This window comes from Pteropus vampyrus, unplaced genomic scaffold (genome assembly GCF_000151845.1).
Source record: "Pteropus vampyrus isolate Shadow unplaced genomic scaffold, Pvam_2.0 Scaffold149, whole genome shotgun sequence".
Taxonomy (NCBI): Eukaryota; Metazoa; Chordata; class Mammalia; order Chiroptera; family Pteropodidae; genus Pteropus; species Pteropus vampyrus.
In genome coordinates, this window is record NW_011888930.1 from 1,359,472 (window position 1) to 1,385,553 (window position 26,082).

The 26,082-nt window shown below is 37.0% G+C and overlaps 1 protein-coding gene across 5 annotated transcripts in view; it reads left to right on the forward strand.

Annotated features, from left to right (window-relative positions):
- OXR1 (oxidation resistance 1) overlaps positions 1-26,082 on the forward strand; it is a 405,984-nt gene that overhangs the window by 176,728 nt on the left and 203,174 nt on the right. Inside the window, exon 1 of one of the 5 annotated variants that reach the window (XM_023536150.1) lies at positions 8,408-8,422. The exons of the other annotated variants lie outside the window; for them this stretch is intronic. The gene's annotated coding sequence lies outside the window, so the exon portion shown is untranslated. Of the gene's footprint in view, positions 1-8,407; positions 8,423-26,082 lie in introns of those variants that run through there. 5 annotated transcript variants of the gene reach the window in all.

Sequence of the window (26,082 nt, forward strand, 5' to 3'; positions counted from 1 at the left end):
GTTCCTCAGACTGGGATGTAATTTCAGGAAGGAGGGTAAATGAATGATGATTGGTAAAAAGAACAGATATTTACGATAACCCTCAAATATGAATTGGCTTAAATTTAGGGGGTAAGTGCTCTTCAAAACACAAGTAAAGGATATACCTACATACAAACAAACAACTTGCTGTCCTATGCTTAGGTCATGGAAGAGACTTATACAATTAAATCACATTAATACACCACTGCTGTCACTGCATGGAGCTGTATCTTGTTTCCTTCCAAAGTTAAAATCCACATTTGCCTGTCATCTAAATCAGTGCCCAGTGACTATATTTCTCAATAATCTCTCCCTGGTAAGCGAGAGCAGTCGGTAGTCTCACTCCGTATGGTCTTCTGGTCAGGGCTGCAGGTTGTTTACTTTTAAGCTATTCTTAACTTTGTACTGTGAGGTTTTAGTTTGCTTAAGGTGTTTGTTTGTTCATCTGTTTTTCCTAAAAATAAGCGACGTACAAACTGCCTAACCAGGTCAGGCATTGTGTCATTCTTTCTTTCTTTATTTTTTAACATTACCCAGATTATATATCACTGATATGCTCTATAAAACGTTTTTTTTTTTTTAATCCCTCACTTTTGTTTGACAGGGAAGGTTATAAAATTTTATTTATACCATTTGGAAAAGGAGAGATGACTCTTTCTGAATGGGTTAGTGTATTCTTGTTTGGAAGCTCATGTTAGATAAAAATGACCACTTAAGTTTTCTTCCAGTTCTAAGACAGGATGGAACTTAATGCCATAGCACAAATAAGCTGCTGCCACAACCGGGCACCTGGTAAATGCCTTTTGATGATGGTGATTAAACAAAGGTCAAAGAATATCACTGCATCCTAATGGTAGTCATCACACGACATCAGCCTTTCTCCCGGTGCCTTTGAAAATACCACTTGAAAAGACTATTAAAAATGTGTTTTGTTTAGGCAGCAAATGCTCTCATTAGGCATTTCAGGGTTTCTTTAGAAAAATAAATGTTAGGGTTCTGAGTACTAGATTGTAGGTTTAAAAGAAAACTAAATGTAACCTTTTGTTATGTAAAATATTAAACTCCTAAGATAACCATACAGGCTTTTAACACATCTATTTTCTAGCAGGCTCTCAAAAGAGCCACGTGATATGACCACAAACTATAGAGAGAAAAAAAGGACACTTCAATAAACTAGCATTTAACAGTGTTTGTTTCTAGTGGAAAGTGCAGAGATTTCCAAAGAGGATCATTTCCATTTTTTAGGGGATAAACTTGAGTAGTATAAAAAAATATTATAATACTTTTAAAACAATTGCCTATCAAATTGTTTCTATATATTTAATGTCTGGGGTCTCTTCAGTGGGAGAAGTTTCAGTCTTGCTTATTCAATACTCTGTAAAGATAGATCAGATGATAAGGCTCAATTTTCTTTTATATTCTGTGTGTACCTTTCTTTGCCACTGATATGAGCCTTACAACTGTCAGTGGAAGGCAGAAAGGCTGTCCAATTTGAGAACAAAAGTTTGATTACTTAGTTGTACTATGCTATTATGAATCCAGTGAGAAAAACATATCTATTAAAGTCTTTCATCTGAATTTCAGACTAATGTTCCCTTAGTACTGATATCATTATGGACTATGTAATCTAAAGAGCTTTCCTACTTACTTGTTAAGCTTGCACCCCCATGTGACAGGGAGACACTAATATTGTTCTGCTTGGAAGGTACGTGTTTTCAGCACCAGATTGTGGACAGCAGCACATTGGATTTGTAGATTTCAGAGACTAGGTTTATGGTAATCTAAAAAAGTGAATTTAAGAGAATTGTCTGATGACGGGGCAAAGGTGTGATGGCCACCATAATGAAAAGGTATCCTCAAACATAAAAACACAGCAAGCAACTCCATAAAATATAACAGAATTTACTGTAGGTTGGGCTGGATTGAACAGATGGCCCAGCAACTCTGCACCGATTATTTTCCACTGCAGATTCCTGTTACTATGCTTTTTAAATAGTATAACTCAGGTATGAATGATTGACAGGACAAAGGAACAAAGAATGCCATAGCTCTAGGGGCCATACCTCCTGGTGATCTGATGATAAATGATTGTTTATAATCTATACTGTCATCAGTTTGATATATATCTCAGTTATCATACCATTCCAGCCTTAATAACAAAAATATTTACATCAACATTTTAAGAAACAGATAATCGTCAACTAGAAGACTTTGATATGCTTGCTTAAGAACAATGAGGTTTGTCAAAGGTACAGCGTGAAACTTAAAAATGAAATGAAATCTGGGACAGGGATGGTGTTGGTTTTGTTCACACCTATATCTATACAGGAAGCTCTCTTTAGGTTACAGTGTTTCTCAATGTGAACTCTGAAGATCGATTACCTGGAATTAATATACTAGTTCCCAGCTATGTCAGGGGTAGACACACCATAGCTGGTTTTCCAAATCTAGCCCATCGCCTTTTTCTGTGTGGCTTGTGACCCAAGAATAGTTTTGCATTGTTGAAGAGTTGAAAAAAAGAAAAAGAATTTCGTGTGACTCATGAAAATTATATGAAATTCAAATTCCTGTGTCCATAAATAAGATTTTATTAGAACACAGCCACACGCATTTACTTATGCATTGCCTGTGGCTGCTTTGGTGCTATATCAGCAGAGTTGAGTAGTTGTGACAAAGACTTTATGGTCTGCAAAGCTGAAAATATTTACCATCTGGCCCTTTACAGAAAAAGTTTGCCTTCCTCTGAGCTAGGTGATCTGAATTAAATTCCTTAAATTCTGTGTCTCAGTTTTTCCATTTTTAAATAGGGATAATAAACTAGTCCCTGTGTCATAGAATTGTCATGAGAGAATAAAAAGGCAGCATAGTGTAATAGTTACAAACACAGATTCTGGAGCTGGACTGTCTGAGTTTAATCTTGGTCTGCCATTTAATAGCTTTTGGCCTCTGTCAGTCACATAACTTTTCTGTGCTTCAGTTTCCCCATCAGTAAAATGAGGAAAACATAGCACTAGCATCTACTTCACAGGGTTGCTATAAAATTAAATGAGTTAGCACAGATGAAAAATATCAAGTAGTGTCTGGCATTCCTGCTATATATTTTACTATTGGCAGTAGTGCTCTGATTGTTTTTGCTTACCTCTTAGGATTATTTTAAGAATTAGATGAGGTAATCCAGGTCAAGTTTAGGGTATACCACTCAATAAATTTTAGTTGTTGTTGTTATTGTTATTTATTATGCACATTTTCACCTATAATAAGCTGGTGCATCTTTGATTCTCCTATCAACTAGGAATTGGAATGCTGTCAGACTAAGAGAGAGTAACAGGGAAGCAATATTATATTAATCTACATGATTAATATTTCTATAGTAAATTTATTAGTGATGCTAAAGTAGTTAGTAGCAATGTCCTTCAGTGATCTTGTGATACAATAACTGAGAACAGTTTATTATCAATGCGTGAGTTTTGTGTAACTGGCAATTCCACAAGGATCGAGTGCGATTGAAGTTCCTTATTTATTGATTTTCATTATTTCACAAAGTATACCATCCTTAATGTATTAAAAAATAAATAAAATGGCAATTCACTAACCAAAATGTCACTAATTCAAGTTTATAGGAGTCCAAGCAGATTATTTTTTACCTTATCATATAACTTTAGGTTACCTCAAATCACCAAAAGTTGACATTTGGCTAGATGGTTTTAATTCACACTTGCAAAGTAGAATGAAAAAGCAATAAAAATATCTCATGTTTGAATTCTTTTGTCTGAACAGTAAGTAAGAAAGCACTTGGCAGAAAGAGTACCTATAAAAAGGATGAAGTGCAGTAATTGGTTGGAAGATAATTTTTTTTTTTTTAAAGATAAACACTAGACTCAGTAATCCCAGAAAAAGAGATAGTATTTTAAGATTGGGGTGGATGAATTAACTTGAGATGTTGGTGGGAGGTTCCTGGTGCCTTTGTATGAGTTAAGAGTTCAATTTAACATAACATATATGATTAATTCAAAAAAGTAATTCGATCATAGGAAAGAACTGTTATATAATTTCTCCTACTGCTTATTTTTCATTATAAACCCATTATAACTTTTAGAATTAAGAAAATGTTTTCTTGCAGATGAGAGTTAAAGTTAGAGTAGATTTCCAAGAGAAGTTGGAGAAAGTGTATGTGTATGTATGTGAGTGTATGTTTGTGTGTATACCTCTAAAGTAGTGAATTAAATTCAACTACATTTAAATCCGTGATGGTTTAAGTTCTTCATTTAATTCTCTTCCAGTCCTATACTTTTGACAATTTCTACATTAGTCTTCATTGAATGTTGTAATAATTCAATACCCATCTCCTCAAAAGAAGAGAAAAAGGATTATATTTCTCTAGATAGGTCACTTTACAACTCCATCATAACTTACTGTTCTACTATCTTTTTAAAAAATATAGTATCAATAATTACCTTTTTGGTCTAAATGTTTAACATATGCCCTGAAAAGTTCTGTGTCAGTTCCTGTCTTATATTGTCCATTTCTCAAGGCCTGTGCTTGTTTAAATTATTTTTGGTAATTGATGCTGACCATATGCTGCTGATTATGCATGCTACCGTGTTACTGTGCCTAATGGAATCATAAATCAAAATCTTTTATTCAGTTCCCATTGACATAGTCTATGTAATATCTTCTCTGCCTAGTGAGTCTTTATTGCCCTCTACAGTATCACTTTAGATTTGCTCATCACATTTTCTCAACTGCTAATAGGAAGCAATTATTTAAACTAAGTTCGCTAACAGGGCTGCCACACTGCATAATTCCGGGGGCACCATTGTACCATCGCCCCCCTGGGATTGTGCAGTGCATAACCTGCCTGGCCAAACATGGCAGCCATGTATCACCTTCACTGCACAAACATAGGATTCAGTTTGGGGTATTTATGTTAACTCTTTAGAGATGGCCAATTAATTTGCATAAACTAGCTTTTGCCAAAAAAATCCAAGATTTTAGTTGCTGTAAATTTCATCAGTATTCACACCTGTTTTATTCTGTAGAATTTCACAGTTATTCCTGAACTACGAGTGGCACTTAAGAATACAAAATTTTGGACTTTAGAATTTACTCACAGAAGATTAAATTTTAAACTTTGATTTGAAGAAAAAACTTAAAAGACATTACTGGAAATATAAATAGTTTGGGCATATTTACAGTGCGTTGTTTTCAGTTGTGAAGCTGGCTAGTTATGTAGGTGGAAGCTGTAGGAGTTGCAATAGTATATTTGGCCACTTCTCGACTTCTCTATATTTGTAACTGTAGTAGTAATGCCTTAAATTTCGAGAATGCTCCATTCCCCTGAAATAGTTCCCAAATAAATAATTATTTTTTTCCCATTAATTCTCAAGCTATGTGTAATGAGCAATTGAGAAAGGATGGGAAGAATCTGAAGAAAAAGAGGAAGAACCATGACGATCATCTTCGCTTTACATTACACGCCAGTACGCGGTGCCAGCCCACATCTTTCGTTTTTCTGCATTATGATATTCCTCAAATTATCTTGCTTCTAAAATTCAAATCTATTATAGCTATTGCACTTCTGTATTTTTTCTAATTTCCTTTTAGTAAAGGCCTGATATAAATAGATTTTGCTTTAGGCTTATGGGAAAAATAACTGCTATGAGTATAATGATGCCTTTTTTTCTTAAAATGCTTTCTTTTTGTACTGTTGATGTACTTTGATGGTTTGGCCGGGTATTCACTGATAATAAACTATAGAAATATTTCAGCCCCAGAACTTTTGAGTGATAATATTGCTTAAGTTCTTCCTATGTTTCTGTCTTGTTTCCTGAACTAGATACTGTTTTGAATGCATGTGTGGGACACATAGTAAGCCCTCAGTAAACACTTGTGATGTAGGAGAGCAAAACGTGCTCCGACAGGGAGGATGTGTCTGGCTTTGTGTGTTCCCTCTGCCAATCACTAGCTATGTAAACTTTCATGGTCCCTTAAGCCTTTTGAGCCTCAGATTGCTAACAGAAATATAAAATGTCTGCTTGGCTAGGGATTATGTGGATTAAATTATTTAATGTACATGAAGAAATTTAGACCAATAAAGTGCTGTATGAATCTAAGAAAGAATGGTTGAATACTTCGGATTAAATTAAGATGACAGTTACTGTTTTATAAATTTCCTTGTTTCACTGAGTGAAATAAATTGGTATCTCTAAATAATCTCCAGCACTGTAAAGAAAGTTTGCCAAGTAAATGAAGGTAACCAGGCCATGGCTAGAACTAAGCAAGAATAATGAGATAGATGACAGCAGCTTCTCATTTCCTTGAAAATTTTATACTGTGCCAATCCTAAGACAGGCCAGTGGCTTTGTAAAACATGTTTGGATATCGAGATCTTAAGCAGTTGGGCCAGTGCGACATATAGGATGTTTGATGTTAAAGACTGGCTAGTGAAGGGTAATGAAGGGCTCTACTGAAGTTATGTAAAATGTTCTGCCACCTCCTTAACTTTACATGGTAGATATAAACAAGGAGACTTAGAAATTTGCATTAAAGACTACAACAATAGGGAGAGGCTGGACACGGGCAACATGATATAACTAGATATAGAAAGTTTTGAATATTGATATTTCTTAAACATAAATAATACTTTTTAAGGCAATATTGCCTAATTCTCCAATAATTGTTTTAGTAACGCTGGTAAGAACATTTGACTGTTTTTTTTTTCAAAGTTTCCTCAATTTCAGGACTTGAAATTGAGATATGAAGTATCTCTGGCTAGAGAACCAGTAGGGTAAATTCTTTAGATGAGCCACGGGGGAAAAAAGTATACCCCAAAGCTTTTAAGAAAAAAAAGTATCAATCATCCTCTGTATGGAGCAGCTAAATTTGCCACCTGTTTGTTTAACATTTTAATCTGTTTTACTTTGAAAAATATATCTAAAACATACCTTTGATGAGTTCATATTTTGATTTCAATTAAGTCAGTATCTAAGAATTATAAATGATATATGTCATGTTTGTTCTGGTATATGTATATTGTAATATGTATATTGTAATATGTATATATATGTATACATATATGTTCCTATAAAAATACAGATTGAAATTTAATAGGTATTATACTTTCAAAATAGGCAAAAATTAGTATTTCACAGTAACTTACAGAGCAACTGGTGTGTTTTATGCATATTTCAAGCACTTACCACGTTTATTCTGACATACAATATTATGTTAATTTCAGGCGTACAACATAGTGATTCCATATTTACATACCTTTAAATTAATAGCCTCCTTGTCTCTTGATTCTTGTCTTGGCTCTGGTATTAGATTTCTAGTTCTGTTGTCATAAATGACCACACAATGAGACAAATTTATCTTATGGTTCTTGACACTCATCTCACTGGGCTAAAATCAAGGTGTGAGCAGGGCTGCATTTCTTTCTGGAGTCCCTAGGGGAGAATCTGTTTTCTTGTCTTTTCCAGTTTCTAAAGGTCATTCACGATCCTTGACTCATAGTCTCCCTTCCTCCCTGTTCAAAGCCAGCGATCTTTGTTCTTCTGTAGTCCTATACTGCTGTTCCACTGCGGTCGTGTATTCTCTCAACTCTCCTCATCTGACTGCCTCTTGCACTTTTAAGGACCCTTGTGATGGCATCGGGCCCATCCAGATCCACAAGTGTTTTCTCATCTGAAGATAATCACATCTGCGAAGTCTCTTTTGCTGTGTTTGGTAATCTAGTCGCAGGTTCAAGAGAGGAGGACAGGGATATCTTTTGTGGCTGTTTTCTGCCTTCCACACTCCTCTAGTCCTTTTCCTCCCCTAGCATGGTGGTTAAGAGCATTGGCTTTTAATTCTATCTTTATCCGACTCTGAGCGACATCATGTATAGATGAGTTTCTCATCTGTAAATGTTACTCTTGCTTAACATAGTGCATAGAATATAGTATCCGTTCAACAACTTATACCTGTTTCTAATAACAGCATTGCTATCATTGTCATCATTATCATCATAATTGTCTTTTCTTACCTCTCCGTACATCTTTAAGCTTCTTTAGCAGAAGAACCATGGTTTATTCATATCATTTGTTTTTGCAGTACCTAGGACTGGGCCTCAATATAAGTGCTAAAGTCAATAAATGTTTTCGAGTTTATTCAAAAAATAGCTATTGAATGAATTCATCAAGAGAAAATTGTTCCCCTATTTCAGACTGTTCAAAGAAATGTTACCTTGCAAACACATCTAATTGTTTCCACTTTTATGTTCTATGTTTAGCTGATGTCACTGAAGCTGCAGTCCGTTTTGCATATTGGTTTTCTTCCAGCAAATTGTGCATGTACCCATTCTCTCAGAGGTTTCTCAGCCAGCTATGCCAAGAATTAAGACATATGAAGGAACCTGATCTTGGTAAAAATTCTTAAATCCTGCCTTTTTAAAATTTGTTTAACTATACAGAATGTGTTAGGGAAAAATACTGATGGTTTTGTGATTTTTTTTAAACAATGCTCTTCTTCCTTTTCTTTCTGTGATATTTCAGTTATATATGTAGTAAAATATCTTTTATATATTAAGTAGCTGGACCTTTAGGAAATAAATCTATTTTATTTGTATGAAGCGTTTTTGAAATTTCTCACTGTCACAATTTCAGTAATATTCCTGTTATTTATATGCATAAAATGAAACTTTTCAACTTGCCTTTTGTCATCCGGGAAGAAATAGAATCTATAGATTTCTAATAAAGTACTGCAGTGAAATTCGTATGTATGGTGTTATTGAAACGACCAGATAGATGTTGTTATAATAAGTTATAATTACTATATGATAGTATCTTAGATGAAGGATAATTTTTAAACTAAAATTTCCTGAAGTTCAAATAAAGAACAGCTTTGGGTAATAGTGAGTACCCAGATGCGATAAGGCCTTCCTGAATATTTTTTTTACTATGTTTATTGGGGTAACATTGGTTAATACAATTATATAATTTTCAGGTGTACATTATAATTTGGCGTCTGTATATTCTATTGTATGTTTACCACCCAAAGTCCCGTTTCCTTCAGCTACATATATTTGATCCCCTTTAACCGCTTCACCCTCCCCCTACCCCGCTATACATGACCCCCTTTAACCATCTACTTTCCTGAATATCGATTGAGGTACCTCTAATGCTGTTGTGTGACTTGGCGGACTCAGGATGAAGGATGCAGAAGGAGCCCTCGAGAACTCCGCCCCAGTGTAATTGCCAGAAAAGCTCATTAGTTTACATTTTCCCAGGAGATAGATTTCTTTAATAACTAAGGATATGTGCAAAAAGCATGCATATTTTATATTAGTGTATCTGACAAATTATTTTGTACCTTATATACGATAGACACTAAAATATTTATTCGTTGCTTGATTTTAACTTCTTGAGAATTGACATTGATATTTTTGGAATATTAGATAAATTAATGATGATATAGATAGCAAAACATTATTGAGATATAATTGTTATGATGTGGTTATAAAGAATAATAATTTCAAAAATGTTCTAATTATTAATTATAAAATGTTTCATAAGCCATTCTGTACTTGGATAGTTTTATGAAAAATACTCGTCTCTTGTTGACTTAGGCTTATGTATTACAGTCTTTTTATGCTGCATGATTCTGAGGAGCTACTGTCACCTTTCCTACAATGTATTTTTCTTACCTATCAAACAACTTTTCTTCCTATAACTAGAGTGACCATATAATTGTGTCAAATTAAAACACTTGAGAGAGAATAAGGTCACCTTTAACGATTACACCAGGACAACTGGCTTAAACTAGTCTGTCCCAGGCAAGCGGGATGTGCCATCTCTCTACCCACAGCCCTGTTTTCATTAAATACAGCAAATATTTACTGAATACTGTTATGTGCAAGATATCATGCTTCGAACCAAAAGTGTATAGACAAGAATACAGTCCCCTTTCACTGGCCTCATCTTTCACCAGCAGCTTTGATGTGTGTGTGTGTTTTTTTGTTTGTTTGTTTGTTTTTTAATTTAACCTGTGAATACCTGACTTAAAATATTTGAAAACCACCAAAGGAATAAAGTAAAAGAATACAGTGTCATGAGAGCAGATTTAAAATGTTCTGGGGTTCAGTATTTAAAAAGTGTGTTCCTCTTTGGGGTGAGCCTAGAGGGATGGGTGGAAAGTGAGGGTGTAAACTAAGCGTCCAGCGTCCCTTAGACAACTGGCTTTGCTTTCTGTTCTGGTCTTTCACTTTCCACCCCTAATTATCTTTGCTGTCTTTCATGAGTTTTTTCTTCCCCATTTCTCAGTTCTATTTTATTTCAGTTAATAGATCTGAAGTCAGTGTTTGTATACACAGACACATTCATTTGCATACACACATCAGTGTGAGTACACCATTTTTTCTTGACCTGCAAACATTTTTTTCACATTTAACTAATCCAAACAGAGCACATATTTTAACCAATACATACAGTTACTCCCAACCCCCACAAAAAGCTCCTATGAAATCTGCGGCATTTTAGAAGTGTGAAAATATTAGTAGTGTGAAATTTTCAGCTATCAGGTCTGTGAAAGAGAGTGGGGGCCTGCCAAATTATATTTTATATGCTCGTGACCTGGGAAGTGCAGTCGTGTGGTGTGGGAAGAGCTGGCTCCGGAGACACATCCCCTGCCTGCTCTGAATGTGCGTGACCTTGGGCAAGTGAGTCCGCCTCTTCTGCCCTACTTCTAACCTGTAAAATGAGGCTGAGGACAGACTTTCCAGGATCAGTTTGAGTTAATGTGAATATTTAGATCAATGCTTAGCACATCTCGAGGTAACTGGTCACCTTTACTTTGTTACCTCCAGATTTAACAATGAAGAAGCAAATTTAAAAAGTGAAAATGCAAAATGGCATAAAATACTATCATATTTTATGAGACGCATAAGAGGTTCTCAAATGTTCTGGGTTCACTCTTATCTCAGGTTTGTTTTTTATTTTTCATGGGTCCCTGAAGCTAAAATAAATATCTGACAGTTTGTTAATTAATTAGGTCCAAACAGCTAAAAGGTAGCCATTTGCCTGGTGTCCATCAATGGTCAATGTGTTTCCCTTGAAAATTATGCAAATTTGCCTCCTTACCTCTGCCCCTGTGAGTTTGCTGTGGCTTCTGGGGTACTTTGGGGCACAATTTGGAAAAGATAAGGAGCTCACTCATTCAGTTTTCTGATTACTAATTAATAAACAATCAGCTAATTAATGACTTGCCCCTCTCAAAAACTTTTTGATCTGTTTGGATGGTATTAGCTCAGACAAGCCCTCACAGGGCTTTTTAAAGGAAAACTTAAAAAAGAAAACTTGACAGCAAGGTAACACTGAAGAAAATTTAAAGACATGGAGAGTTATACCATGTTTATGAGTTGGAAGACAACACTAGCAATGTCAAATCTTAAAAAAAAAAAAATGAAAGGGAGGAAGGCAGGAAGGAAGGCAGGTAGGCAGGCAGGCAGGCAGGGAGGCAGGCAGGCAGGCAGGCAGGAAGGCCAGCAAGCTGGGACTTCCGGTAAAGCGTTGTGGTGTGTCCGAAAGCCTCAGAGAATTTAAACAAAGCAGACAAAAACAAGAGACACAATTGCAGTTGCCCTCAAAACCTAGGCATACCTGCTTCTGCGGCTCTCTGGAGCTCCTCTGCAGGTGCACCATGTGGAAGTTACCTGAAGGTCACCTGCGCAATGACATGTGGAAAAGAAGTGCCTGATGTTTCCTGCTTCCTCCCTCCAGGCTCTGGAAACGGGCAACAATATAACGTGGTCCGCTTACCATTTTCCCTATCTTTCAGTATGTTTTAAATTGCTCCCCACAGGTAATTGGGCCAGTGTAAAAAGCTAAGTAAGTCTTCAGAAAAAGGAAACATTGCCTCACAGACCTGTAAACCCCCAGTCCTGTTAACCCCTCCAGTCATATGTATTATATGCTATACAGTAATGCTTACCAAATTGTGTTGTCAGTGCTGTAACCAAACTTCACCAGTCTGGAACCCTAAACAGTACAGTGTAGGTTTCTGACTTGCTGGAGGATCGATAGAGACTAGAGCTTTTATATATGAGCTGATGTTGAAAGAATTTCTTATAAAATGCTTCATAAATTTTTCTCCATTCTGGAAAGCAGTAATTACATATATATAGAAGTTGCCAGAGTGGACCTTTGGGCTAAGCGACTTTTTACACTGAGCTAGTATTAAAAATAGATCTTTTAAAAATGCGTTATAAATTGTTCAGCATTCTTAAATGCTATAGCTATAGATATAGGTGTGGTTGGTGGGGACCTTTGGGGTTAAGCAATGTGGCCACTGCGCTGCAATCTAGGGAGAAGCCACTCCAGCCTGCAGAACTATATTACTCAACACACAATTCACACATAGCACAGTGCCACCATCAGGTTCAAATGCACCTTTGTCACATGCCAGCTCCTTGTATTCCCTGCACACGTTCCTCCCCCTAGGCTCTGCTTCCATATTCTCTTACTCTCTCCTCATTCCTCATTTTACACACCCTTTGCTACCACCATATCCAAGGTGGTCTATGGACCACCTGAGCCAGACCCTGCTGAGGAGCCTGTATAAACTGCAGCCCCACAGAATCACAGCCTCTGGGGAGGGAGTCCAGGAATCAGCATTGTAAATTAACTTCTAATGTGTTTCTGTGTTAACTAAAACTGGGAAAAGGTCAGGCCGTACTAGATTTTCCCAGTTATTCCATGCTCCTATGGGACTCTGGACTCAAATGTGCTGTCCCCCTTTCCCAGCAGGTCAAGACCTTCCTGACCCACGCTCGTTTCTTCTGCGGGCTCAGGGAGTGTTGACTGAATATAAAGGCCTTTCTTTCTTTAACGTTCCGTGTTAATGTTTACGGTTATGACAGGAGAGGAGAGTGGAAGGAAAACAGCTGGGAGTGAAGGTCGGTTTAGAATGACGTTACCAAACAGCTCCCTGAGGCACTAGAGGCAAGAACAGGCTCTTTGAAGCCTCAGTTCCTCATCTGTAGAAAGGGGATGATGATACCTGCCTTAGATAGTCATTATGAGAATAAATTGGAATATGTCGATGGAATTTAGGTCTCTGAAAATAGGAAACACTGATAGCTTATTATTAACGTTATCTCATTTTACAGATGAGACAGCTGAGGTTGGAAATCGATCATGGTTTCTAAACAGCAAACTGAAAGACACCTTCCACCTCATCTGCCTTCTTTTACAGCCTAACTTTTTTCCTACTAGATAGTCTGATGCCCTCTAGAAGCTGAGGGTTCTGAAGCATCAGGTTTTGCAGTATTAGGATTTTCTCTCTTCCCCTCTCCCTCCCTAGGTAACACGTAATGAAATTTAAAGCTGAATATATTGTTTATGGTCTCACTGAAAACAATGCCTTCTCTCCATTAAAAAGCAATTATTGTGTTTGGTGACCTCCCACCACACACAGTAGGTGTGCACTGTGTGGGGTAAAAAAGAGCCTTAAAATGCTCCAGGATCATTTAAAGCCTGAAGACAGGTATCTGTGAACCATAACCTCCACCAACTTTCATCAGTCTCCTGATTTATCAACTTGAAACTACAGTGACTAAATGAATAAATATTGAGCCCCTACTCTGTGCTACTGCGTAGTCACCTATAACAGTACTTCTCAAACATTAATATACAAACAAATCAGGTGAGCTGTTATTAAAATTCAAAGTCTGATTCAGTCGGTCTAGCATAGGACTTGAGACTGCATCTCTAACAAGTTCTCAGGTGACGCCAGTGCTGCTGGCCCAGGGACTAGCAAGGTGGTTCTTCTGCACGTTAAAGTTCGAGAAGCACTGTGGTATTCCATTCCTCTCTTTGAATTCTCTAGTATTTTGTGGCACATTTTGATTATTCCTTTGTTATTTTGCTTATTACCTACATCTCCCATCTGAGGCCTTATATCTCCCAGGAGAATTTAAATTTATATTAGTGTAGGTCCGTATTTCTCGATGTCTTGTCTCTTAAGGAGCATCAGCATCACTTGGGAACTTGTTAGGAATATAAATTCTCAGGTCGTACCCCAATCCCACTGCATCAGAAACACTGGGAACAGGGTCAAGCAATCTGTGTTTTAGTGAGGCGATTCTGATGTACGTTCGAATTTGAGAAGCAATAGGATAAATTATACTTTAGTAACAAACTAGCCCCAAATCTCAGTATTGTAAAACAATGTGGTGTATTTTTCATTCAGACTTCATTTCCGTTATGGTTAGCATGGGCTCGTTCTGCTTCATGACTCCTCACTCCGGGATTCTGGTCGACAGAACAGACGCCATCTGCCACATTGCTAGTGCCGTACCAGAGGGGAAAGAGAAATGGAGGGTCTCTCACATTGGTGATCAACAGAGCACAAGTGACAAACACCATTTCCGATACAACTAGTTGGCCAGAACTAGTCACGTGGCTGTACCCAAATAGCTAGGGAGACAGGAGATGCTTGGAAGCCAGGGAGCTCAGTGATGACTACCACCATTGAGGCATATCAAGATCTCAGAGAGGATGGCCTTCTAATACCCCTGCGGAGACCTCCACAGACACACCAACAATTCCCATGTTTGCAGCAGGCACAGGAACAGCAGAATCACAGGCCTTGAGGGATCTCTGCAGCCTGGGACTGTGCGTGGTCCAGTTGGGATCAGAGTGTTCTGTAATCAAAGTGGCCTGTAACAGCGGTAGACCATCCTCGTAGACCAATGACTGGGATGGGCCAAGGGTGGGGCGTTTCATTTTGCTTTGATGATGCTTAAGACTCTGGGATATTTGCATAATTTTGGTCAAAGGAGGAAAGTACAAAAGTGACTGAGATTGAATTTCCTGCCACAGGACACTCGGTGTTAGATTTAAATTGATTTGAAGAAAATTATTATTTCTGACACTCCTGAGATTGTAGAGTAAGCTTCATATCCACTATAGCTGGTATCTATGAAAACTGCCCTAGTTCAGCACTTAATGCAGGACATTTTAGAGGGAGATTTCTTAAATACTTTCGACGATTAGAAAATAAACTTTGGGTATTTTAATACTGATTAAATTGACATATTAACTTAGAAAAGCCTCAGGCCTGTAATCTTTCTAAATTCATATTGGAACTCAGTTAATGGAGCAATATGAATCTCTAGTACTTAATCATTTCTTTGTGATTATGACAGGTAATTCTTTTTCATCTATTTGAAAATGTTACACACATTCAACTGGCATTTTTCTATAATACACTCTGCCTGCCTTGCTTTTATGTTGAAATGAAGAAAAGATATTATCCATGTAATGATGAGAAAGTATTCACAGTAAAAGTTGAAATAATACAGTCTTGTAAAAAAGCCTGACTCATCCAGTGAAGGTTTTATTACTTGACTCTTGGAAATATCTGCTGGAGTCTTAGCCACTATGCCACCAAATGTATATTTGAGGAAGATTAAAATTTGTAATTAAAATGCCACATTTGTATTTAGTGGCCCTAATATTTTTTTCAGCTGCATTGTAATATACTCATAGGTGATTACCCTCTACTCCTAGGAGAAAAAGTGTCTGTAGAAGAATTTATGTGGTCACAATACTTTTTGTTGTTGTTATTTTTACTGAATGTCAAAAAGTGAGGTAAGACATGTTGGTAGAGAATGTTTCACCGTCTCACTGTGAAATACACATAGTATGATGTCTGCTCATTCTTACTACATATGTGTATTGCCCAAGAAAACTCACTTTGGGCGTGGTTCCATAGTGTAGCGGTTAGCACATCTACTTTACTTGCAGAAGGTCCTGTGTTCATGCCCCAGTGGAGCCATGGTCCATGGTCTACAGCCACGCCATCCTGAACAAGCCCGATATCTGATCTCGGAAGCTAACCAGAGTCAGGCCTGGTTAATACTTGAATGGGAGACCACCTAGGAAGACCAGGTGCTCTAGGCATAAATAATAATAAATAATTTTTTTTAAAAAAGAAAACTCACTTATAGGATTAGTTAGTATATATTTTTTCATTGTAATTTAATTTTTTTTCTTTTATATTTAAGTAGAGTTGGTATACTATCTTATATTGTATATATTAGTTTCAGGTGTACAGCATAGTGATTTGACATTTTATACCTTATAACGTGATCACCCCACTAATTCTAGTAATCATCATGTGTAAACTTATCACATTATTGACTATATTCCCCTTCCGCTTTTCACCCATCTCCCCACTGCCTCCCTTCTGGTGACCATTCGTTAGGTCTCAGTTTTTATGAGTCTGTTTTGTTTTGTTTTTAGATTCCATGTCTAAGTAAAACCATAAAGCATACTTTTAACGAAGTTCAAAAGCCCTTGCTCATCTCTGCCTTTTTACATATGACTTTTGTCTTATTGTAATTCCCTGCCAGAAATTTGCTGATAATTTTCTGTAAGCAATAGCCACCAAAAATTCTTATGCAAACTCCTAGAAATTGGCTTATATTGTTAGCTGTGAATTCCATTTTGCAAATTTTAGTAAAATAGAATTTCTGAGAAAATGATGCAATTATATGAACATTTTACTTTTCTGAAGAGCAAACATTTTTCTTAAATGTGTTTTTGAGGTTTAATGCCTACACATATGGGTTATTCCTTTAAACATATCTCAATACACTCTGTCTCGTAAACAGATCAATTAAGAGAGTAATTCATGTATAACAAAAGAAATATGGAGGGAATAATCTATCTACAGAAATAGTAAAATTTTGCTTACTATTAAACAAATTTCATGAGACAGTTTGCAGGCTACAATTTTAGCTTCAATCAAACCTTTATATGAAATCAAAAATCCTTTAAATCACAGCATGGACCATATGAATGCAAGGAACCAACTGATGCAGGTTTTAATTCTTTGGCTAAGAAATAGACATATTTTAAAAGTATATAGTGTCCTTTTTTTAAAAATAACAGCTATAATTTTGCTCAGGAGCTGATGATCAGAATAACTGCTTGTTGATTACTACTGTTTGTTTAGACTAATATATATTCTCATGAAAAATTTTATTATTTCTAGTGATCTTTACTGAAGACCAGTCAGTGAGGGTCATCCTCAGTCAAAAAGAAAAAAGGGTACAGGTTTAATGTGAAAGATACTCATTTTAATTTCTTCTATGGCCAAAACTTTTGTGTGGTATGGCTTTGCTTTTTTTATTCTTTGTTGTCAGCAGTAGAATAACAAAATAAATTCTGCTCTGTATGTTTAGTTTTTTTTTTCCTTCAGACTTTCTGATGCTTTGTTCTTGATGTGAAGGAAAGATGAAAACGCACAACGAACCTATTGCTGTCTCTAAAATTGCTCCTGCCCTTAATCAACTGAGTGAATGATTAGAATTATGGACAAGTTTCACAGTTTTCCTCTTCTTCCTTAATTCTTGAATAGCAAATAGGATATTATTTCCATTTCATGTTGGGGAAGAAAGGGAACACAAAAATATTAGTCGATGTCTGTAGTGAGATAAAGCAATATTTGGGTTCGGACTCCAGCAATACCCTTAAAGTTAAATAGGAGAATCTGTGATAGAAAAATAATTGTTCTTCCCCTCAAACCCTGACCTTCCTGTCTCTGTCTCAGCAGTGACTTGCAGTTTCAGATCATTGTCTGAATAACAAAGCAGTGTTTTTGTTGCCTGTGATATTGAGAAGTGTATGCAAAATATGTAGTCACTGAGCTTTCATTTGCTTAGTGTGACAAAACCCAACGACCCAGGATTTATAAGTGACGACTGATGTCTAGCTGCTGGCTGTGGTACTCTACGGATTTTTGCGGTGCAAATTACCATCATGTGTAGACGACATAACTGAGCTCCTGAGAAATTACCAAAAAAATTTTTTTAAAAATGAAAATACTGTTATCAAAAAACACAGCAGATAGTGTATATGAAACACCACATTTAAGATGTCAATCTTTTTCCTGCATATTTAAAAATCTCTATAGAGAAGTTGTCATTTTTTTTAAACAATGGAAAGCATATACTGTTTTCTTCTAGTTAACGATCTCTGCATGTAAATTGTCATTTTTAAATGATAGAAAGTGTTTAGTGTTTCCTTCTAGGTAAATGCAGAATAAAATATTTGAGTATGTGACAAAATTGCCATGCCATCTAAAATTCTGTTCTAACCACTGGTGATCTGTCAGTGAACAAGGCAGGCACACTTCCAATTTTCATACCATCAATTAAGGGGTTAAGGAGCACAGATAATTCACAAGAAGATATATCAATAGTTGGAAGAAAATACAAATAGCATAGGGTGGTAGGGGGAGTTGACAGCTTTTGGTTGGGTGATCAAGGAAGGTTTTTCTGTAAAGGGACTTTTGAGTTTGAAATTATTCCCAGTGAAGAGGAGAAGACATTGAAAGGACAGCCTTGATCTGAATTATGTTTTTAAAAGAGTGCTTTGCTTTTTATGTGGAAAATGGATTGAACGTGAGAAAAGAGTTGAAGCAAAATGGGAGGAGGCCACAGTGGCATCCAAAGAAAGGATAATGCCACCTGTATCCTAGAGCGATACCCAGAATGCTTTTCTCAGGACTCTCCAAATTACCCTTGCTCTGAAATGCCCCCTGACTCTGCACAATGAAAATCTTATCCATTTAAACACTTCCTGCTTCAGTTGCAGAAAGGGAAGGGTGGCATACTTCCTCCATGGCTGTTACTCATCGCAGAATTGAGACCCTCAGTGTCCTCCTTTCCATGTGGAAATCATTTTGAACCATCCAGGTGATTTTGATCAAATAGCATGCATGCAGAATGTTATTATTAAGTGCCAATAATTGCCCTACAGACATAAAGATTAACTTGAACTAAGGAAAATTCAATTTTCAGAAGGTTAAGACAGTATTTAAATTTATACTTAATAGTACTTTGGGGTTGAGCTATGACTTTCAAGATAGGATTTACTGACCAATAACAGAGACTTTTCAAGCTGGACTGTCATTCAAGAAATCCTTTATACAAGATTTCTAGGTGCTGAAGAATCATTTTTGATAAGCTGCACTTTGGGAAATCACTTCGGGGGGTCGTGTCAAGCAATGCAGGCAGGTCCAGCTTCCTGGGTGTGCAGCCATTGCAGCTGCACAGGACTTGTGTTTAAAGGGGATTCACACTTGGTGTAATGCTCTGCTGTCACTATCTTGAATTCCTAGTAGTCTTTCAACAAGGAGTCTGCATTTTCACTTTTCACTGGGCACCACAAATTTTGTAGCTGGTCTTAAATACAGGGCTTGGGAAACTGTTTTAAAATCTGTCGCTTTCCTCTAAAGCATAGAGAGGTAGAGGCAGGAGCGGGACAGATTTGAATAAAGTGGTTCTCAGCAAAGCGAATTCATTGCTTGGAGAATCTGAGATCCTCTAGTCCAGTGGTTAAGTGCCTGTGTTCAGTCCATGCCTGCCTGATATTTACCTGTCCATGGCAAAATAAAAACTTGAGTGATGATGCCCTCAGTTTTCTATAAAGCCAAATTTACTCCACTCAAAGGTCTGTTCTTTATTCTAAAATTAAATTTATCTTGCCAGATTTGATCTAACATATCTTTTGTTTTTGGTAATACATTTTGGTAATAGGGAGCAATTTTTTCTTTGTTTTTAAAGTATTTCTGAAAAATAAAACTTGACCGCCACATTTCAGCCCAATGCTTCTTGACAAAAAAAATTAAACAACAAAAAAACCATTTGTATACCATCTCTGCCTTCTACTTTACTTTTACCTTTTTTTCCTAATCCCGACCTCTCTTTTCTCATATTTTAATTATTCCCAATAGCATCTAAATCAAGATCTGAAAAGCCGATGGTCAGGAACTGATGTTGTGATGCTTATCTTACAACCCATCTCCAGCCAATATAACGATTTGGAGATTAGAGCAGAATTTTCAGAGAGAGAGAGAGAGAGAGAGAGAGAGAGAGAGAGAAAGATGCTTTTACCACATCTCACACCTACGTGGGGGACTTCACTGGGACAACCCAGGAGCTTGGGCGAAGCTGTAGGTTAGACTTGACTGAACTCTGAGAAATCAAGAAGAGTAGGGGCTTTGGCTGCGGGAGCATCTGACAAGGGGACACAAGAACTGCTACATCCCAGGTGTGCCAAAACCTACAGGGCAAAGGAGTCTTGCTTCTTGTTGGCAAGGTGTTGCTATGCAACAGAGCCCCGGCCTGAAGGAGACTTGGATCTTGCCCAGGGGGGATCCCTGGGGGAGGCAGGTGACCCCAGCAGAAAGAACACGAGAGCGTACATGGGGGGGCTAGGGAAGGGACTATTGGTGACCAGTGAGAAGAGTTGCATTCACCAAAAATGAAGAAACTGCAGATGAGAGATCTCCAGTGAGATGTGGGCCACAAAGAATCATAAAATATCCATCTAACAAAAGAGTTGTCTTTAAACACCTAACAGAATGCAGAGTGCGGATACCAGCGAGTAGGATCCCTGGAGTCTAGGACAGTAGTTCTCCCTTATTTGTGGTTTTGTTTTCCACTGTTTCAGTTGCCCATGGTCAACCACGGTCTGAAAGTATTAAGCGGAAAATTCAAATATACAATTTATAAGCTTTAAATCGTACATAGTTCTGAATAGTATAATGAAATGTCACGCCCTCTGCTCTATCTCACCTGGGACATGAATCATCCATTTGGCCAGTGTCTCCACACTGTACAGCTACCCACCTGTTAGTCACTTCGTGGCCATCTCAGTCATCAGATCAACTGTCCAGGTGTCACAGTACTTGTGTTCAAGAGAATCACCAGGTAACTTGGTGAACACAAAGATGCGTAAAAACGTTAGGCAAATATCGCAAGGATGGTTATCAGCACTGTATACAGATGAAAATGCTGAGATCCCGGTGAAGTGTCTTTCATCAGATTTTACTCCTCGTGATGGCAGAATATAGTCCAAAACACTGTTGTGAAAAGGAGCCCGGAACAGCACTGTTCTGCCATTATCAGGCTTCTGATATGAAGCAACTAAATATTCACATGAAGTCTTCAAGTCAGTCCTTACCTTGGCTTTGTACCAGGTTATTCAGTTTATCCTTAGACGAAGTCACTATGTGCCTGGCAGCATACAGGGCACTGGTGGTTCAAATATGAATAAGACAATCCCTGACCTCAAGCAGCTTATGGCGTACAGATAAAAGGCAGTCATTTGTCATTTACTTCACAGAGAACATGAGTTCAAGAAATATTAGTTTCATTCCTGCTATTATAAAATTATGTGGTTGAACTCAGGTTACCTACAGATTTGAAAGTCCTCCAATCTATAATTAAATATAGATTGCTACTTTTTTCCATCACCAGATTATATTACTTGTTCTTTAATAATGATTGACTGAATATGCTGTTGTAAATAGTTATGTAGGAATTTCCATCAGTCCTTAATGAAATTAGAAGTGAATATATGTATGGATATATTTATTTTACTGCCCCTCCCTTTATTCCCCTGGCTTTGTTAATGTGTATCATTTCGCTTCTCCACATTCAATCTCCATATTATTTTTCTCCTGATGTAATTTACCACCTACAGAAGTATCAGGCTTGGAAAATGCAGAGGTGAAATACCCATTAGCACAATGCCAGTATGTCAACAGATGTTTAAAAGAGTCTTCTAGCTTAAGCCTATTTCTTAGAGCACATATTCAACCATAATTCTCACCTTTCAAAATTGGGTCAAGTCAGAAAACAGGAGATAACTCTCTTTTCACATAACTGTTATGAATATCGTGATTTTCTAACTAAAGAGATATGACAGTAATTTCTTGAGAAATACATGAGACATTGTGACTGAGCTAAATTAAGAATGAAAGAGGATAGAGAAAATAAATACAACCTCATGTTCTGTAAGTTTTCTGAATAAAGATGTGTACATTCTATGTGGAGGGCTAATTCACTCAGTAATTCATTTACTCATGTAAATATTTTTGATATACACATAATGTGCAAGGCGCAATGTTAGGTGCATAAAGGAAGTGTGCTTCCAGCCACACCAGAGTGAATGGTGAAGTGAGGGAGACAGAGCAGAGAAAAGCGAACATGAACAAATACAGCATTAGATTTTGTAATAAATACCATGAGAACCAGGTCAGCAGAGTGCTAAATAATAACCTGGAGTTGAGTAGAGGGTCGGGGGCAGGAGATGAGAGTCAGAAGGGATAGCACGTGCAAAGCACCTGAGGATGGGAAGGGATTGACGTGCGTGAGAACCTTGAAGAATACCAGGGTGACCAGAGCACAAGCAAGAAGAGTAGCCCAAGATGAAGCAGGCGATGGAGACATGCAAGGTCTTATAGACCATAGAAAGATGTTTAGAAATTCATTCGACCTCAGCAGGAAGCCATTCAGTTCTTTGAAGCAGGAGAACAACCTAGCTCCTTTATGCTTAAAAATGCTTGTTATGACTGCAGTGATGAATGGTTTAGCAAGAAGAATGGTAGCAAGAGAGAAAAGTCTAACTAGAGAGATGAATCTAGAGGCTCTGGCAATAATCCAGAGCAGCAACGACTAGGGAGTGGTAGTGGAGATGGAGAGAAGTGGAGTTATTTAAGATACAATTTGAAAGCAGAATTAGAGAGAATTTATTAATGAATTAGAAGTGGAGAGAGTTTCAAAGGAAGGTTTCAAATATAACTCGCAAGTGTCTGACTTGAGTAACTGCGTGGGTGGGTGGTGGTGCTATTTACAGAGATAGAGAAACAGGAAGGAAGGTTAGTGTTGAGGTTAGGAGTCGAATGTTTAGGGACGAGTTAATTTTAAGATGTGCCATAGGTAACCAAGTAGCTAGTTGTATATTTATGTTTGCTCTTCTGGGAAAAGCTTGGGTTGGAGGGGAATTTTGAACATAGAGATATTTCATCCCAAAGGGATGGATGAGAACATCTGAGGAGAGAGTGAAAACAGAGCGGAGGGAGGCCCAGCTCCATTAGCCCCTGGATATTCCAGAATATAGAGTTGAATAGAAAAAAGAAAAAAAAAAGAAAAAGGACTCTTCAAGGAAGAGTGGAAAAAGAAGTATGAGAAGAAACGTGCATTAGAGTATCTAAGGTAGAATGCTTCAATGGTAGAGAGGCCTGTTAAAAAAAAAAAAAGAGTTGAAGACTTATATACCAGTGTGCATCATGCGGATACTGACGTGGATGATGTTATATTATCTTATTTAATAAAGCTTTAAGGTAAGTGCTGTTATTAAACTCATTTTACAATGAGGAAACTAGAGAGAGATTAAGTAATTTGCCCAAGATTCCATAATAAGGAGCCAAGTTTTGAACCTACACCTTCTGACTCCAGAGTCCATGGCCTTAACCTGTGTGGCATGCACCTCCACAAGTACATCCTGCAAATAAAAGGTTAAGAGAAATGAAAACCAAAAAGTAACTCTCGAATTTGAACACATGATGTGATTGAAAACATAAACGAGTTATTTCATGAAAGTAATGGACACAAAGCAATATTGGAAGGGGTTGTGCAGTGACCAGGAGATGAAGCCGTGTGCTGTGAAAGAGGGAGGAGAAATCGAGAAACGGAGTTGGTGGCCTTAGAGAGAAAAGGACTTGGAAGGATGGGAGATGTTAGCACCTGGCCGAATGCTGGTGGGAATAGTTGAGCAATGACGGGGAGATTAATGACCGGGAAGGAAGCAGATAACCTAGGAATAAAACCTTGAGAAAGTGCTGTAGGAGGAACGTTGTCTCCCTTTCCTGCATTCCTTCCTTTGAGTGTAAAGTAGAAATGTCCTTCCTTCTGAAGCATTTGTAAGAGAGCTCTGACTTTCTCTGCCTATGCCTACCCAGCGGAGGCAGAGTGATGTCTCAGGCTGTGAAAGGACTGAGGTTCTATGTCCCGCCTCCTCTGCCTTCTCTCTTGGAAGCTGGTGCCCACAGGTGTTCTCTGAACTCCTGCTGTTTGTGGGGCAGCTTCACCAGACACTGCTTCTCCAAGCTACCAGCTTGTGATGGAGTCCCTGACTCTTGTATCTATTTCTCAATTCAGGACTTATCGAGGGAAGAGAGTGGTTAGTACATCAATACCCTAAGTACAGAGAGAGGATGCACCTGGATTCAGAGAACATGTGGAGAGTTTGGCTTCAACAAAGGAGGACCGTATTCTCTTCTGTAATAAGAAAAAAAAAATTCTTAAAATAATGGGGAAAGATAAATATAGGTTGATAGAGTTGCCTATGGAAGAAGACAGTTATTTCTTTAATTTTAAATATTATATGTTTACATAAAGAAGGTCTAAAACCGAACTTCATTGCACATAGCATTCCTGTGTTAAACCATTATCATCTGAACAGTAGAAAATTATAACAGATTCCTCAGTAATTCTCAAATTGGGAGAGAGGACATAGAATGTCTTATCTAGGTTAGCTAATCTGAATCTAAATAGGGCAGTTTTCAATAAAAGAACTCTTAAATCAATAATACGATCTAACATTTAAAAACTACAAGCATCATTTGAAGACAGGATGTCAAGTATTTCTTATGTTCATCAATAGGATGATTTAGTTTAAAAGAATTAAAGAAGCACAAATTAGTAGTTGATAGATGGTCACGGGGATCGGGAGCACGGCATAGAGAATGCAGTTAGCATTAATGTAATGGCTAGATGGAGAGCCAGAGGAGAGAAAGAGCAATTATGGGGATCATTTTATAAACTATATAAATGTCTAACCAATGTACTGTATACTTAAAACTAATAAAACAAAAATTTTTTAAAAAAGTAAAGAAGCAATGGATTAACCAAGGTGATATTTCCTATCAATTTCCTGAATTAATGTCTAAATTAGAGATCTATATTTTTTCTATAACTTCTTTTTCTGTTTCTCATGTCTTTATTTGGGGAAATTAAGATGAAAGATTGTGAGCTTTATTAGTATTTTAACTATAAACCATTAGGTTTTGGCCTAGATTATTATTACTTGCAGAAGCTATCTTGATTAAGTTTGGAGTTGCCTTATGTTGTGCATAAGCAAAACTATATTTTAATCAGCTAGTCCATATGCTTCGTACAGATAGTTTGTAATAGACTGTAAAAAATAGATTCCTTTAATCTGCAATGTTGGATAGAAGCCTAGTCTTAAAATAGTCTTCTGTATTCTGATCCCTTCTTCCTAAAATAAATAAACAAAATGCAATCCTTGTGGCAATAGCATGTTACAAATCATTTCATCAAAGGTAATAAAATTAATTTCATCTCTGTGAGTTATTGCAAAAGACTGTTTAACATTTACAAGAATTTGACTTCCAAATCCTTCATGCTAATCTTTGGATTTGCATAATGGGTTTCTACTTTCAGGATTTTCCAGTTGAAAGGCTTTGAAGTTCCAAGGCAAAAACTGAAATAAATTGGAAATTTGTGTAATTTCAGAGTGAATGCTTGCAATACAGTGGTATAATTGGAAAGTATATGGAAGGGGAAACTCATAAAAATTTTACTGCTGTTGTATTAGCATTTCGAAACTTTGTAGTAGAAAGATAATATACAAAATTCTTAATGAATGCTAAAATAACATAAAGTAGAACTTTCTAGTCAATAAAATTATTCCATCATTAGGTTGCTTAACCTGAACTTGAACCCACATGTTTGATTCCAGAGTCCTTATTCTTTTCACTCCTTTATGTCATCACTGAAATTTTTTGCATAAAGATGTAAATTTATCAAAGCTACAGAGTGTTTCTTTAGAAATTACTAAGCTAGATTTAATGAATAAAGTGAAATATCACAGTATTGATAATGGAGATGAAACTATTTCCTTTGTCTATACTAGTTCAAAAAATTCCCATAATAGGGTAGGATAAAGTCTATGTTATATGAATGTATTAAATTGATCATTATATTGGCTATCAAACCTTCCAAAGCCTTACTCTCTTATTTTATTTTCATCAATTTTTACATATGAATTTGCTTGCATTTTTGTATTATTCTTGTGGCTTTTTTTTCATAACAAAGTCATTCATTCCTTTGACAGTTTATTTACTACGTGCCTACTATACTAAGTCCTAGGAATAAAATGGTGAACAGACTGACTTTCTGTGAATGTAGGGATTAAGGTGGCCTGG